Here is a 12,184-nt window from a genome sequence, read left to right as displayed (position 1 = left end):
AAAAAAAAAAATCCTAGGGCTGGTTTTCCACTTCAAAGGGGCTGAATTCCAAAGGCCATGTGCTTTTCACTATGCAGCATAAGTAAGCAAGGGCATATACCATCCACAGGATGTGTGTCCTACAGAATGCTGGGATACTTCATAAATACATTAGCAAAAGCGTATTTTGTCCTAAGTCTGCAAGTAACCCTGAGATTTAGCTGCTTCACTTCCACTGTAGCTTGAGCTGACATGCAGCAGGGGTGTCCATGGCTATCAGAACCAAAGGATACCAGAAGAAATGAATGGGAGGTTGGCCAGTAGGGAAGGACGAGCCTGCTCCTGAGAGGTTTATCTTACACAGTTCTAGAGATGATCAAATAGTTCTTAAAGTAAGAAATATCCATTAGTCTCTCCTATTTAGGGAATACCATTTGTCTTGGATTTCAGTTCAAACATTACTATATCAGATGTCTTTTCTGACCTCAAATTTAAATAATGCCAAACATTGTTCTCAGTGGACCGTATTTTTTTCTGTCATATTTATCATGAGATACTGGTTTGTAGATCTCCTATTTTACAAAATTTTGCATTTGTGGTCATGAGTTTAATGTTCATCACTTCTATGGCCTGCCTATCAGAACACGATCCTGTTTGTTCTGTCTAACACATCCCTGAGCAGTAGGAGAGGACCTGGCCCAAGACAGGCACATTAAGTATTCACTGGACGACTGGGTAAGTGAATGAAGGAGCTGGATCCATGGGCCATAAGGCACTGTTCTTGCTCACAGGGCATACACATGTGTCCAGGACACGGGCACACACTGCACAGAATTTGGCCACCTGCAATCAGCATATGACTGAGTGTCTACCATGTCCCACAGAGACCAAGACCACGGAGGGCTCAGAAAGAACTGCAGGAGTCAGGCTGAGTAAGCTTCACAGAAGATGTGAGACCTGAGGGTCCCTGGAGCATAACCGAGGTTTACAGATCCTTGCTACAGCCATTTTCTGTTTAGAAAAGACAAAGCACGCTTGCTGACTAGAAACTCATAAACTCTGTAGTATCACGGATTAGAACCAAAGGCCACTGTGGTTTGAGCCAAAATGTGCTGAGCCTGCATTTTCACTGGCTGACTCCACAGCTTGGGTTGTGAATCTTATACAGGATTTGGTTCTTGTTGCTTGGATACATGGTTTTTGAGCCCTAGAGAGGGGCTCCTGGATGAGGGCCAATGAGATAACCGAGAGCAAGAGGTCCTAATTCTAATTCATTGGCAACATAGAGATATATGGAATACATATCTAATTGAACACATAAAACACGGTATTTCCCACATAACATTTTTAGATACTCTACATAAACCATTAATAGAAGTCATTTTAAACTGCAAAGTTTAAGATGTTTCAAGTTTTTTCCCATTTTACTTATAAAGACTAAAATAAGGGACCAATGGAAACACAATCCTAGCCTAAAGAGCATAGAACTTTTTTTGTATACATGACTTTACAATCTCAGGTGTGCATTACAGCCAGAGATACAGGAGATGAAGTGCTTTGTAAAGTTTTCCTTAGAGAGACAAACAACAGTGACTTATGGGCACACGGTGCGTTCTTCTGTTGGAAGCACTTGGAATGATGAGAAGGTCCTACCCCTCGCTACACCCCAGGAGAGGGTGATTCAGACCCAATTTCCTGTTTATTACCAAAATGTGTCTCCCACTCCCTGGCCCTGCCACTCTGCCCGGTATTTCACATGGAGTTATGAAAAAATATGGCACTCAAATAATGATTTTAGGGGCCAGGGAGATGGCTCAGTGGAATAAGCGCTTCCCTGGCAAGTGCAAGGGCCTGAGTTCAATCCCTGGCTCCGCCAAAAAAAAAAAAAAAAAAAAAAAAAATCAAATAATGATTTTAATTTTAGTACCTCCTTAGCACATGCGTCTGTATGTTCCTGACAATATTACATGGCAGATAAGTTGAGGCTAAGTTTCTTAATAAATAACTTCCACACCAACAGGAGGACACAACAATTCACATCATGTCTACACCATGTAGTTTATCTTGGTGCTAAATTTAACATTGTTTTTCTTTTATTTCTTTTATTTCTTTCCTGCCCAGTATCTACCCTGGTGATTTTCCACTAGAGGGCTCTCCTTCACCTGGCATAATATGATGTCTTTCCACCCTTTTTTCTCCCAAGAGACAGGGAGGAATTGGTAACTATGTGGCTTAAGCGCCCGAATATATTTAGGCTTCATGGGTTTTATACAAAAAGACATTTTCATTCTCGCATTGAAGATTGTTACTCAAAGCAGTCGTTTCTCCTCCATCTGCAATATTTATCAACAATTCAACTGTAATTTTCTTTTTGAAAAATCCTCTAAACCCTCAGAATTCTTGTTACTGTGGTTACGGGACACAAAGGCAGGGGAGAAGATTCCTAAATGTTCACTGACTGTTTTGTTCTATGCAAAGCCAGAGCATTGACAACTCTACTAAAAACATAAGAAAGAGAAAACCATTCCTGGACATTTTTTTCCATAGCAAATTCACACACCAAAACCAAAATACAAACACATACACACACACACACACACACACACACACACACAATAAAATAAAATAAAAACAAAGACACTTTACGGAGCAAGAGTATTGAATGTGAAAATCTGTTGGATTGTGCACAAAGCTCTGGTTTACTCAATTTGCCTACAAAAAGCTTCAAAAGGAGGAGCCCAGGATCCTAAAATAATGTGCGGCAGTGGAAGAGATATACATATTAGCTTATCCCCTTGGGTGAAAAGGCTGAAAAACTGAAGTGAGCCAGTGGGATGACGCATAAAAAAATCAAATGACAGCACTAACAGAGCCAAGGTTAGTGCTAAAAATTGGTGAAGTGCCTGTCTTCTTCTTATCGTGATGCATCATAAAAGCTTCAGCACATTCATTAGCCGTGCCAAACTGTGAGTCAACCTTGGTACAATATTGTTCGCGGGAAGGCCTGAGAGTTCAGCCCAGAGTAGAACTTTGAGATCCGTGTTCTCTGCTACTTGTCACCTTGGCACCATATGCTTTTCCTGCATCTATCTGATAAGGGTTTCTGAGGACGACACTGATGACAATCTTGCCAGTTGACGCAACTCAAGCAGGTAACTTCTCTTAAAGATGATCTAATACAGTTTCAATCATTTCAATATAGTTTCAACTTCCCAAATTGTTGAGGCTGCTAAACCGCAGGTGAGGGCCCAGGTGCCCAGGCACTGGAGTACGCTCACGACAGCCCTCAGCCTGCCTTGGCCTCCTCAGCCTTGGGATGGACAGGTATCAGCAGCCCCGATACTTGGGGTTCCTTCCCAAGTCTGGGTCACAAGGACAGCCCGGAGTGCACTGTAGTTCTTCCCCATCTACCATAGTTTTATAGAACACAGGGAGCTTAGGATTCAAAATGGACTGAGATATTTTCAGAATAATACGAACTCTCCCTCGTTGGACCTGACACAATGTTCCTGCGCCCTAAATATGCGTAAGTCAGACTGTTCAAGAACGAGGCATGCTGTGATCTAACAGTTTTGTCTCATTTTTAGGAATTTAAATCATAACTCAAATCCATGAGCCAATAGACTGTCCCCTCTGACCTCCTTTCCTGCAGCTGAATGTTTTTAACCAAGCTGGCCACACTCTGAGCACAGACTTGTACTTTGCTGTCTGCCATCTGGAGGTGAAGCTGAATTAGCCGCTTTTGCAGGAGGATTTGTGGGCTGTAGGTGATCCTGGCTCTTTACACTCATGAAAAGGATGTCCATTAAGCTTGCCCACCAAGACAACTTTGATCCCTAGATGGGGCAAGCGCTCTGCAGCCAAGGATCCAGAGGCCACCGAGGCCCTCCCCTGCCTCCCAAGAACCAGCCCATCACAACATCCTGTGGCTTTTTCCTGAGCGATTTTTCTGGAATTTGAACCTCTCATACAGGTCTTCATTTTTGAGACAGGGTCTCAAGATATTGTCCAGGCTGGCCTTGAATTCCTGACCCTCCTGCCTCAGTTTCCCAAGTACTTGAATGAAGGCATGTTCCACCACAGCCCATTCCGTAATGCTGGCTAAATGCAGATCATGTGAGTGTTAGCATTTTTTTTTTTTCTTTTGCTTAGGGAATTGAACTCAGGCCCTTGCACTTGCCAGGCAAGTGCTTATTCTACTGAGCCATCTCTCATCGGCCACTTGTTCCGCTCCTGTCTTGCCCTCCTCCATGCAGCAGCAGGCTGAGCTCGCTAGGAGCCGAGGTGCCACTTGTTGCCTCCTTCCCCTCTGTCCCTCCCTCGCTGGCTCCTCAGCACATTCCGAGCCCAGCTCAGACCCCTCCGACTGCCTCTAGTGAGCAGCCCAGCATTCTGTCGCTCACACTGGTGCTCAGCTCCAGGCCTTGGCTCAGGCTCACTCATCTCCTCTCTCTTTTCACACTGGGCTTTTGGCAGTCTTCCAAGGGCCTTGGGATCCTGGAAGGCCAGATGAAGAGCCCCGTCCATTTGTGTTCCTAGAGCAACATCCGGATCCTCAGCAAAGCACCTGCTACCCGGATCATGTCACTCTCCTCGTAACCTGCAGTGGCTGTCCATCTTATTCAGAATAAAACATTCAGTGTCATTAATAGTACGCACTGGCTGAGCATTTCCGCTTGCTCCGCTGCATTCCCTTATAACTGCTAGCATTTTCTACCCAAGCCTGTGTTACAAGCAGTCCCCCTGTGTGGCAATCCCTCCCTGCCTATGGACTACACTTCTGCTGTAAATGGCAGTAGTTATTGTTATCAATCATGAGAATTTTAATTCCAATGTGAATCCAAGTCCCATCAGTAGGGGATAATTAGAAAAGAAGGAGAATAAATGTTGGGGATGAGAATAGTAGAAGTGAAGAAATGTGGAGAAAGAGGGATTTGAGACATGTACCAACAAGGTTGGCAGAGGCAGCTTTCATAGACGGAACCACTCCCAAGCCACAGGTGCAGAAGGGCATTAAACATAGGTGGTGTGCTGGGCAAATCACAATGTTATGTGTACACGATGGTTATTTTAACTAATAAAGTGAATTTGTTAGTAGTTCGAGAAAGCTGCTGGAAAGAGGAGAATTGGAAGGTTGGTAAATAGAAACCTGTAGAGAAAACCACTATTGTTAATGTAGAACTGACAACAAGAACTTTTCAGATTTGACTGCATTGTGTTGAGCTGTGTGTCAGGGCTGCAACAAGAGCAAGACTACTAGGGCCTTGTTCTCAGAGAGCACATGTACGCATGTGAGACTGTAGGTGTTCCTATATTGTTTCTCTCTCTCTCTCTCTCTCTCTCTCTCTCTCTATATATATATATATATATATATATATTATATATATGTATATGTATATATATGTGTGTGTGTGTGTGTGTGTTTTCTTGTAACTTATTTTCTGGATTTGAGTCTCATAGCTGCTCTCCAAAATTAGAATCTTAATCTCATGAACCTGAAAGAAGATGCCAGTACTAGGCATCGAAGGCATGGCACAAGGATAGCTAATAAATAATGCAGTCTAAACAGTTGTCTCAAAAACTCGTGAGATTTCATCTTTCTGTTAGACAAAACATACTGCAAAAAAGAAATATTAGCCTCTTTTCTGTCAATTTTCTAACAAATAAAGCAGCACCACTGTCCTCAGTTTAACCTCTTAGCATTCTCATTTCTGGTAAAGGCCTTCCACATTCATCCAGGCTTGCAGGGGCTGGAGAGATAGCTCAGTAGAATAAGTGCTTGCCTGGTAAGGGCAAGGGCCTGAGTTCAATCCCCAGTTCTGCCAAAAAGAAAAAAAAAAGTCATCCAGGCTTGCAGCTTTAAGAATACTTACAATGGGGCCGGGGAGATGGCTCAGTGGAATAAGCGCTTCCCTGGCAAATGCAAGGACCTGAATTCAATCCCTGGTTCCACAAAAAAAAAAAAAAAAGAATACCTACCTGCAGTGGCTTCCTCTCCTTCTCTTTACTCTGGAGTACATACAGTGGTAACTTTGGAGTCTGGGTAAGGAAACCAGCAAGTGGGATGCAAAATGCAAAGGGTGACGATGACAACAGAAGAAATAACAAAAAGTGCTATGCTGGGAAGGCATTTGTGTGTGCGAGGAATTGTTATAAGTACAAAGTAGATTGACCCATTTCAAGGACCTGTGAATGACCCCATTATGTGGGTACTGGTCATGAGATTATGGCTAGTTCATAGATGAAGCACAGTGAAGCTGACTTCACTGCCTGGAAGTGCGGTAACCCAGGCGTGCGTGGCTGTCCTAACCACTGAGCAAGACAGCCTCTTCTGCAATGGTGTCACCCAGAAAATAAAAGGCAGGCCTGCACTTGGGCGGGTGAAGATGGACAACTGCCCTCTGGCCTGGGCTCAACATAAATGCTGCTGCACAAGGAACGTGAGAGCCCAAGTAGGAGGAAGGGGCAGGGAAAGGGGATCCAAGGAAAAGGAAGGGCTGGGAGATAGGGTGGGGCATGGGCAGACCTTCTAAGTGCTGGGCTTCTGCCGGGCCTCAGAATGCTGACCAAGGCTGAGTGATGGACTCTAAGAACAGCCTGTGAAGGTCTTAAATGTGAGCCAGCGGCCACCTTGGCAGAGGAGGATGGGGCATGTAAAATGGAAACTGTGGAGAGTAACCCTACTCTGTGAGGCTGATACCCTCAACTGTAAACTAGCTGTACCTGGAACTCCCTGGTCAGGTAACACTGAGCCTCTTCTGCACCAGCCTTACTGGTTCACGTCCTTTCCAGAGTTGGGCTCCTAATTCTCTATCCTTGCCTCCTTGCTTGCTGTGGGGTAAAAACAGGGTTCTCAGCCCTGTTAGTTCTGAAATAATAGGTGTTATGACTATGACTCACTTATAAAGGAGACAAAAACTAACCAAGAAAGGTAAATTTCAAAATTTCCAGCAAGTTCCAGATACTTCCAAAACACAGTATTGTGCCATTCAGAGATAATAAAAATACAAGTGGTTTTAAACTTTCATGTCACATAGTCACTTTTCTAGGTCCTTTGTGTGGTAAGTCCCTGAGTCTGGACTTGGATTGGATCCTAGAGGAGCAACTCGTAGCTTTGTTCAAGGAGAGCACCACTGATGGGATTCTTTTCCATCCCAGAATCTGTGTCCAAACCTCTCTAGGCAGGCTCCTGGCTCAGCAGGCCCAGGCTGCCCAGCATAGGGGCTGCACAGTTCTGTCAGCATCCTTGGCTTTCCCTCAGGGTTGGCCCGTTCAGTGCAGAGCAAGACTTCTCCTCCCTGATTGGTAGACATCCAAAGCACTCTGCCTTGGTCCTCAGGGGCTCCTCATACCTCACTCAGCATTTCTGTAGTCCACGCTCTCCACTTTTTTGTCCTTTCTGGAACCACTGCTTTTTGGTGCTAGTTGTCTCCCAACATCTCTCTGGTGGATGGGTACAAAGACAGTCTGGTGTGTGCAGAGAGTGAGTTCAGGGCTTGCTTCTTCAGTTTTTTCATCCTGTTCTCATTGAGTTATCACTTAGGGAACTGTCTGTGTCCAGTCTTCCCATGGCCAAGGGTTCTTGGTGGGTGAAAACCCCCCAGATAGGCCCATTAGCTTTCATTGGTGGGAGACAGCTCTTCCTCACACTAGATATATTATGGGCTGTAAGCCAGAAGTGGTGGCTCAAGTTTGAGTCCAGCCAAGGCAACCTAGTGAGACCCTGCCTCAAATATAAATTTAAAGATGGGCTAGGGAGGTCACTCAGGAAGGAGGTCCTGGGTTAGATTCTCAGTAACACACACACACACACACACACACACACACACACACACACTTTAGGTTCATCTGTAAAGTTGGGAAGTGAATAACCCCTGTGTAAGTGGTAGTGTGGGCTACATGAGGTAATCCACATAATGAGCACTTGGTGCCTCATAATTGCCCAATAAATGTTAGTTATTAATATCACCTCCCTCTAATAATTTCCGATAGACTCCCACCTTTTCCTGTTGTAAAACTTGTATTTTCTGGAATAAATCCAGGAATCCAGAAACCAAACCCAAAAGAAAAAAAAAATCCCAGATGATAGCAATGTAGCAGGCCTAGAAAGCAGCCAGTTCAAATAAGAAAAGAACTGGACAAATTCCAATCAAGAGAATGTATAAAAAGCTAGGTGATGTCAGATATCAAAAGAAAAAAGAGTACGTTTCTTTTCTTTACCCTAGTGTAAACAAGGGGAATCTGACCCTCCAGGCAAAAAGGATAACTGTCCACAAAAGACATCAGCAATGAGCAACTCAGGAGTCAGAAAGGAGTTACCATGTGCTCATACTGTCCAGGGTGTGCTGGTCTCAAGGAGAAAAAATGCAATTATACAATCTCACTTCCTTCCATAAAACAGTATTTATAATTTATAAGCCCGAAATACTGTTCTTCAGGAATTTTCAGTGTTTAGAGACAAAGCAGGGAACATGACTACGGTCAAACAACAGAAGACACATGTTATGAACTTCAGTTATGAAGGAGCTGACAAAATCCAGCAGTTTGGAAAAGGAATGCTACAGTGTAGCTAAGTGGGGTTTGTTCTGGGGTTTAGGAAAATTTGGTTTCAAATATGAAAATCAATCAATAAACTTCCCCATATCTGAGTGTAACAAAGAAGAAAAACCACGCAATCACATCAACTGATGTAGAAAAAGCACTGATATCCATTCATGATAAAAACTCTCAGTGGATTAGGAATGGAGAGGAACCTCATCAACTTGACACGGAGCACTGACAAAAATGCTATTGCTAACATCATACTTAATGGTAGAGTATTTCTCTCTGTGATCAGGAACAAAGTGAGGATGTTCCTTTCTTCACATCAATCTTACTTGACAACATAATGGGAATCCTAGCAAGAGCAATAAGGTAAGACGAAGAAATATACAATGTTCAGATGGAAAAGGAAAAAATAAAACTTTTTTCTATGTAGAAATCCCCTAGAACTAATAAATGAGTTAGCAAGGTGACAGAATACAACATTAACCCACAATAATCACTCATATTTCTATATATCCAACAATAAACAACAGGAAATAAAGAATTTTACCATAGCTCCAAGTACAAAAGAAGAGGCTAGAGATTTAGCTCAGTAATAGAATACTTGCCTAGCAAGCTGGATGCTCTGGGTTTGGTCTTTGGCACCAAAACAGAGAAATAAACTTCAACTAAAAAACAAAAATGCAAAATCCAAAAAGTACAAAAGAAATATTTATTCACAGATCTACCAAAGCACATGTAGGAAATAGATTCTGACAACCACAGAATGCTGGCAAAAGGGAGAAGACCCGAGAGACATGCTGTGTCCGTGAATTGGAGGGCCCAGCACGGGAAAGGATAATTCTCTCCAGGCTGATCTACAAATTTAATTCATTTGCAATGAAAACACCAACAGAAATTTAAATAGAAACAGGCATGTTGATTCTAAAGTTTATATGGCAAAGTAAAAGAATTAGATTAGCCAAAACAATTTTGCAGAAGAAAGTGAGATTAGAACGCTCACACAGCCTGATTTCCCCTTTACTCTAAACTACGGTGGTCTAGGTGGCATGGGGCTGCCAAAAGGGTAGCCGCATAGATCAGTGGGACAGATGAAGGGGCCCGGAACCAGAGCTGCAAAAAGTCACAGTCAGTGGATTTCTGACAGAGGTGCAAAGCCAATTGAAATGAAGAATGGTAGACTTTTTGACAAATGATGTTGGAAAAATTGGACACCCCTGTGCAAAAAGGGAAACTTAACCTAAACTTCCTCCTTTACACAGAAATGAGTGCAAAATGGATCACAGATCTAAATATAAAATATAAAAGGATAGTGTGCTTTAGAAGAAAACATACGCGACTTTTTCTTTTTAAATTTTAGTGCATGTGTGCACTACACAATATCTACAATCCTTGCAGTAAGCTGGCACGCATGTATAACACATCCCAGTTCCTCTTTTGTGTTTTTCAATTTCCTATCCCTTCTTTTTCTCCTCCGCTCTTCATCTCCTGACCCCCTGCCCCTCTGAGAGTCAAGGGCACCATATTACAGGGCTACATGCAGACCCGTGTTTCTACCAGCACAACCCATAATAGCTACATGTTGGAAGCTACTGTATGTTCACTGACAGATGACTCCACAAAGAAAATGTGATACTTTCATACAATGGAGTGCTACTCGGTCATAAAGAAACACAAATTTGTGGGCTGGTGAGATGGCTCAGTGGTCTAAAGCACCTACTTAGAACAAGCTTAGCAAAGCACAGGGACCGCGGTTCAATCCCCCAGCACCACATGCCAGCCAGCCCTGCCCCCTGGTGGGCTGAGCTGGTCACACACACACACACACACACACACACACACACACACTAAATAAATAAATAAAAATTTAAAAAAAGAAACACAAATTTGAGTTATTTGTAGGAAACTGGATGCATTTTGAGATGATAACGTTAAGTGAAATAAGTCAGACGCACAAGCTTGAATATCACATGGTTTCTCTTACATGAGAAACCCAGACTAAATATAAAGAGTGGAATAAAAGACACAATAGGAAATAGGGAAAAAAGTTCTTAGGCCAGTTTTCAAAAGAAGCATGATTCAAAAAATAAAGGATTACAAAATTATATTTTATAAATTTTTTAAAGGTTGTTTTTTTTCGGAAATAAAAGGTGAACATGATGAAAAGATAAGCTACAGATCGGAAAATTATTGTTTCAAATTGCATGTTCCACAATGGGCTTGTGTCTAAAATACACAGTAACACCTTGGTTCACAAAAACTTCTGTTCATGAATAATTGGGTTTTCAAACAGAAGCTTTGACAAAATTGTGCTTCCATCTGCAAACTCTGCAACGGGTGACAAACATGACAGTGGTCATATCTTCCAGAATCTTGGAAAAAATTTAGTTCATGAATGGAGGTAGGAGTATGACCGCTCGGGGCCCTCCAGATCCTCACTCTAGCCAGTGCCCAGACCTGATATGTCAGTGCGACCGCCTGTCGGTTTGCCAGATCCTCATTCTAGCCAGCACCCAGGCTATGTATGTATGTATGGGTGTGTGTGTGTGTGTGTGTGTGTGTGTGTTTCTGTGCAACTTCCTCCATCAGCCAGGCCTGCTGTGGAATCCTGCAGAACTCCCTGCAGAGAGGCTAGAGGCAAGACTCACCCAGCTGATCCAGGTGAGAACATCTTGCCAGAGTGGCACAGTGGGTTCACTTTCAAGGGCTGCAGCAGGAAGAATCAGAGCACAGCGGCCAGGCCCAAGCCACACCCACCTGGACGAGTTTGAACTTGGTAGATCCAGACCTGGTGCTAAGGTAATAAGGGTACCAAAACTCTACACCAAAGGCCAGAAGACAGTGCTATACAAAATGGCAAAGAGAAGAAACAAAATGCATTCTCAGGCCCCAAGCCTACTTGGAACAAATGCAGGAGACTATAGCATAGAAGAAATTGGAAATCACACACCTGAAGCCTCTGAAATAACAGCATCTGAAGTAAAGAAACAACTGCACAAAGGTATAGAGGAAATCACATCAGAAATAATTTCTGAAGTAAAAAAAGAAATGATAACTGTAATGAAAGAAGTACTAAGTGCTTCTAAAGAAGAAACTGATAAAAAGAGGAGAATAGAAAAATGATAGAATCCTTGAATGAGCAATATAGGAAAGAAATAGAATGCATGAAGCAGATTCAAAGTGCTATACAGGAAATTAAAACCTCAATCACAAGGTAGCAAAACTGTTTGCATGAAAGTGAAAACAGACTTCCAGACCTTGAAGACACCATTGCATCTAGTGAAAAGGTAAGAAAAGATCTCTTAAAAACAACTAGGATGTAGGAAAAAATAATTCACTATCTGCAAGATGATGCAAAGATGAACAACGTAAGACTAACAGACATCAATGAGAAAGAAGGAGTCAATACAAATGATATGTAAAGAATTTGGGCAGAATTAATAGCAGAAAATTTCCCAAACATGGAAAACGATCTGACATTCAGGTAACCAAAGCATATAGAACTCCAAACAAAATCAACCCAATTAAAACCACACCCAGACATATAATAATCAAGATCCCAGAAATTCAGCACAGGAACATTATACTAAAAGCTGCTAGAGAAAAGAAACAGATCACATTTAAAGGAAAACCCATCAGACTAATGGCAGATTCCTCTTCA

The 12,184-nt window shown here is 42.6% G+C and overlaps 1 protein-coding gene across 1 annotated transcript in view; it reads right to left on the bottom strand.

Moving 5' to 3' along the window:
* Window positions 1-12,184, bottom strand: part of Wipf3 (WAS/WASL interacting protein family member 3) — a 134,141-nt gene that overhangs the window by 26,506 nt on the left and 95,451 nt on the right. The gene's annotated exons all lie outside the window — the stretch shown is intronic.

Source organism: Octodon degus, unplaced genomic scaffold (assembly GCF_000260255.1).
Source record: "Octodon degus isolate 3935 unplaced genomic scaffold, OctDeg1.0 scaffold00015, whole genome shotgun sequence".
NCBI classification, from domain to species: Eukaryota; Metazoa; Chordata; class Mammalia; order Rodentia; family Octodontidae; genus Octodon; species Octodon degus.
Note: the sequence above shows the minus strand (reverse complement) of the source record. Positions and strands in the feature narration are given on the sequence as shown.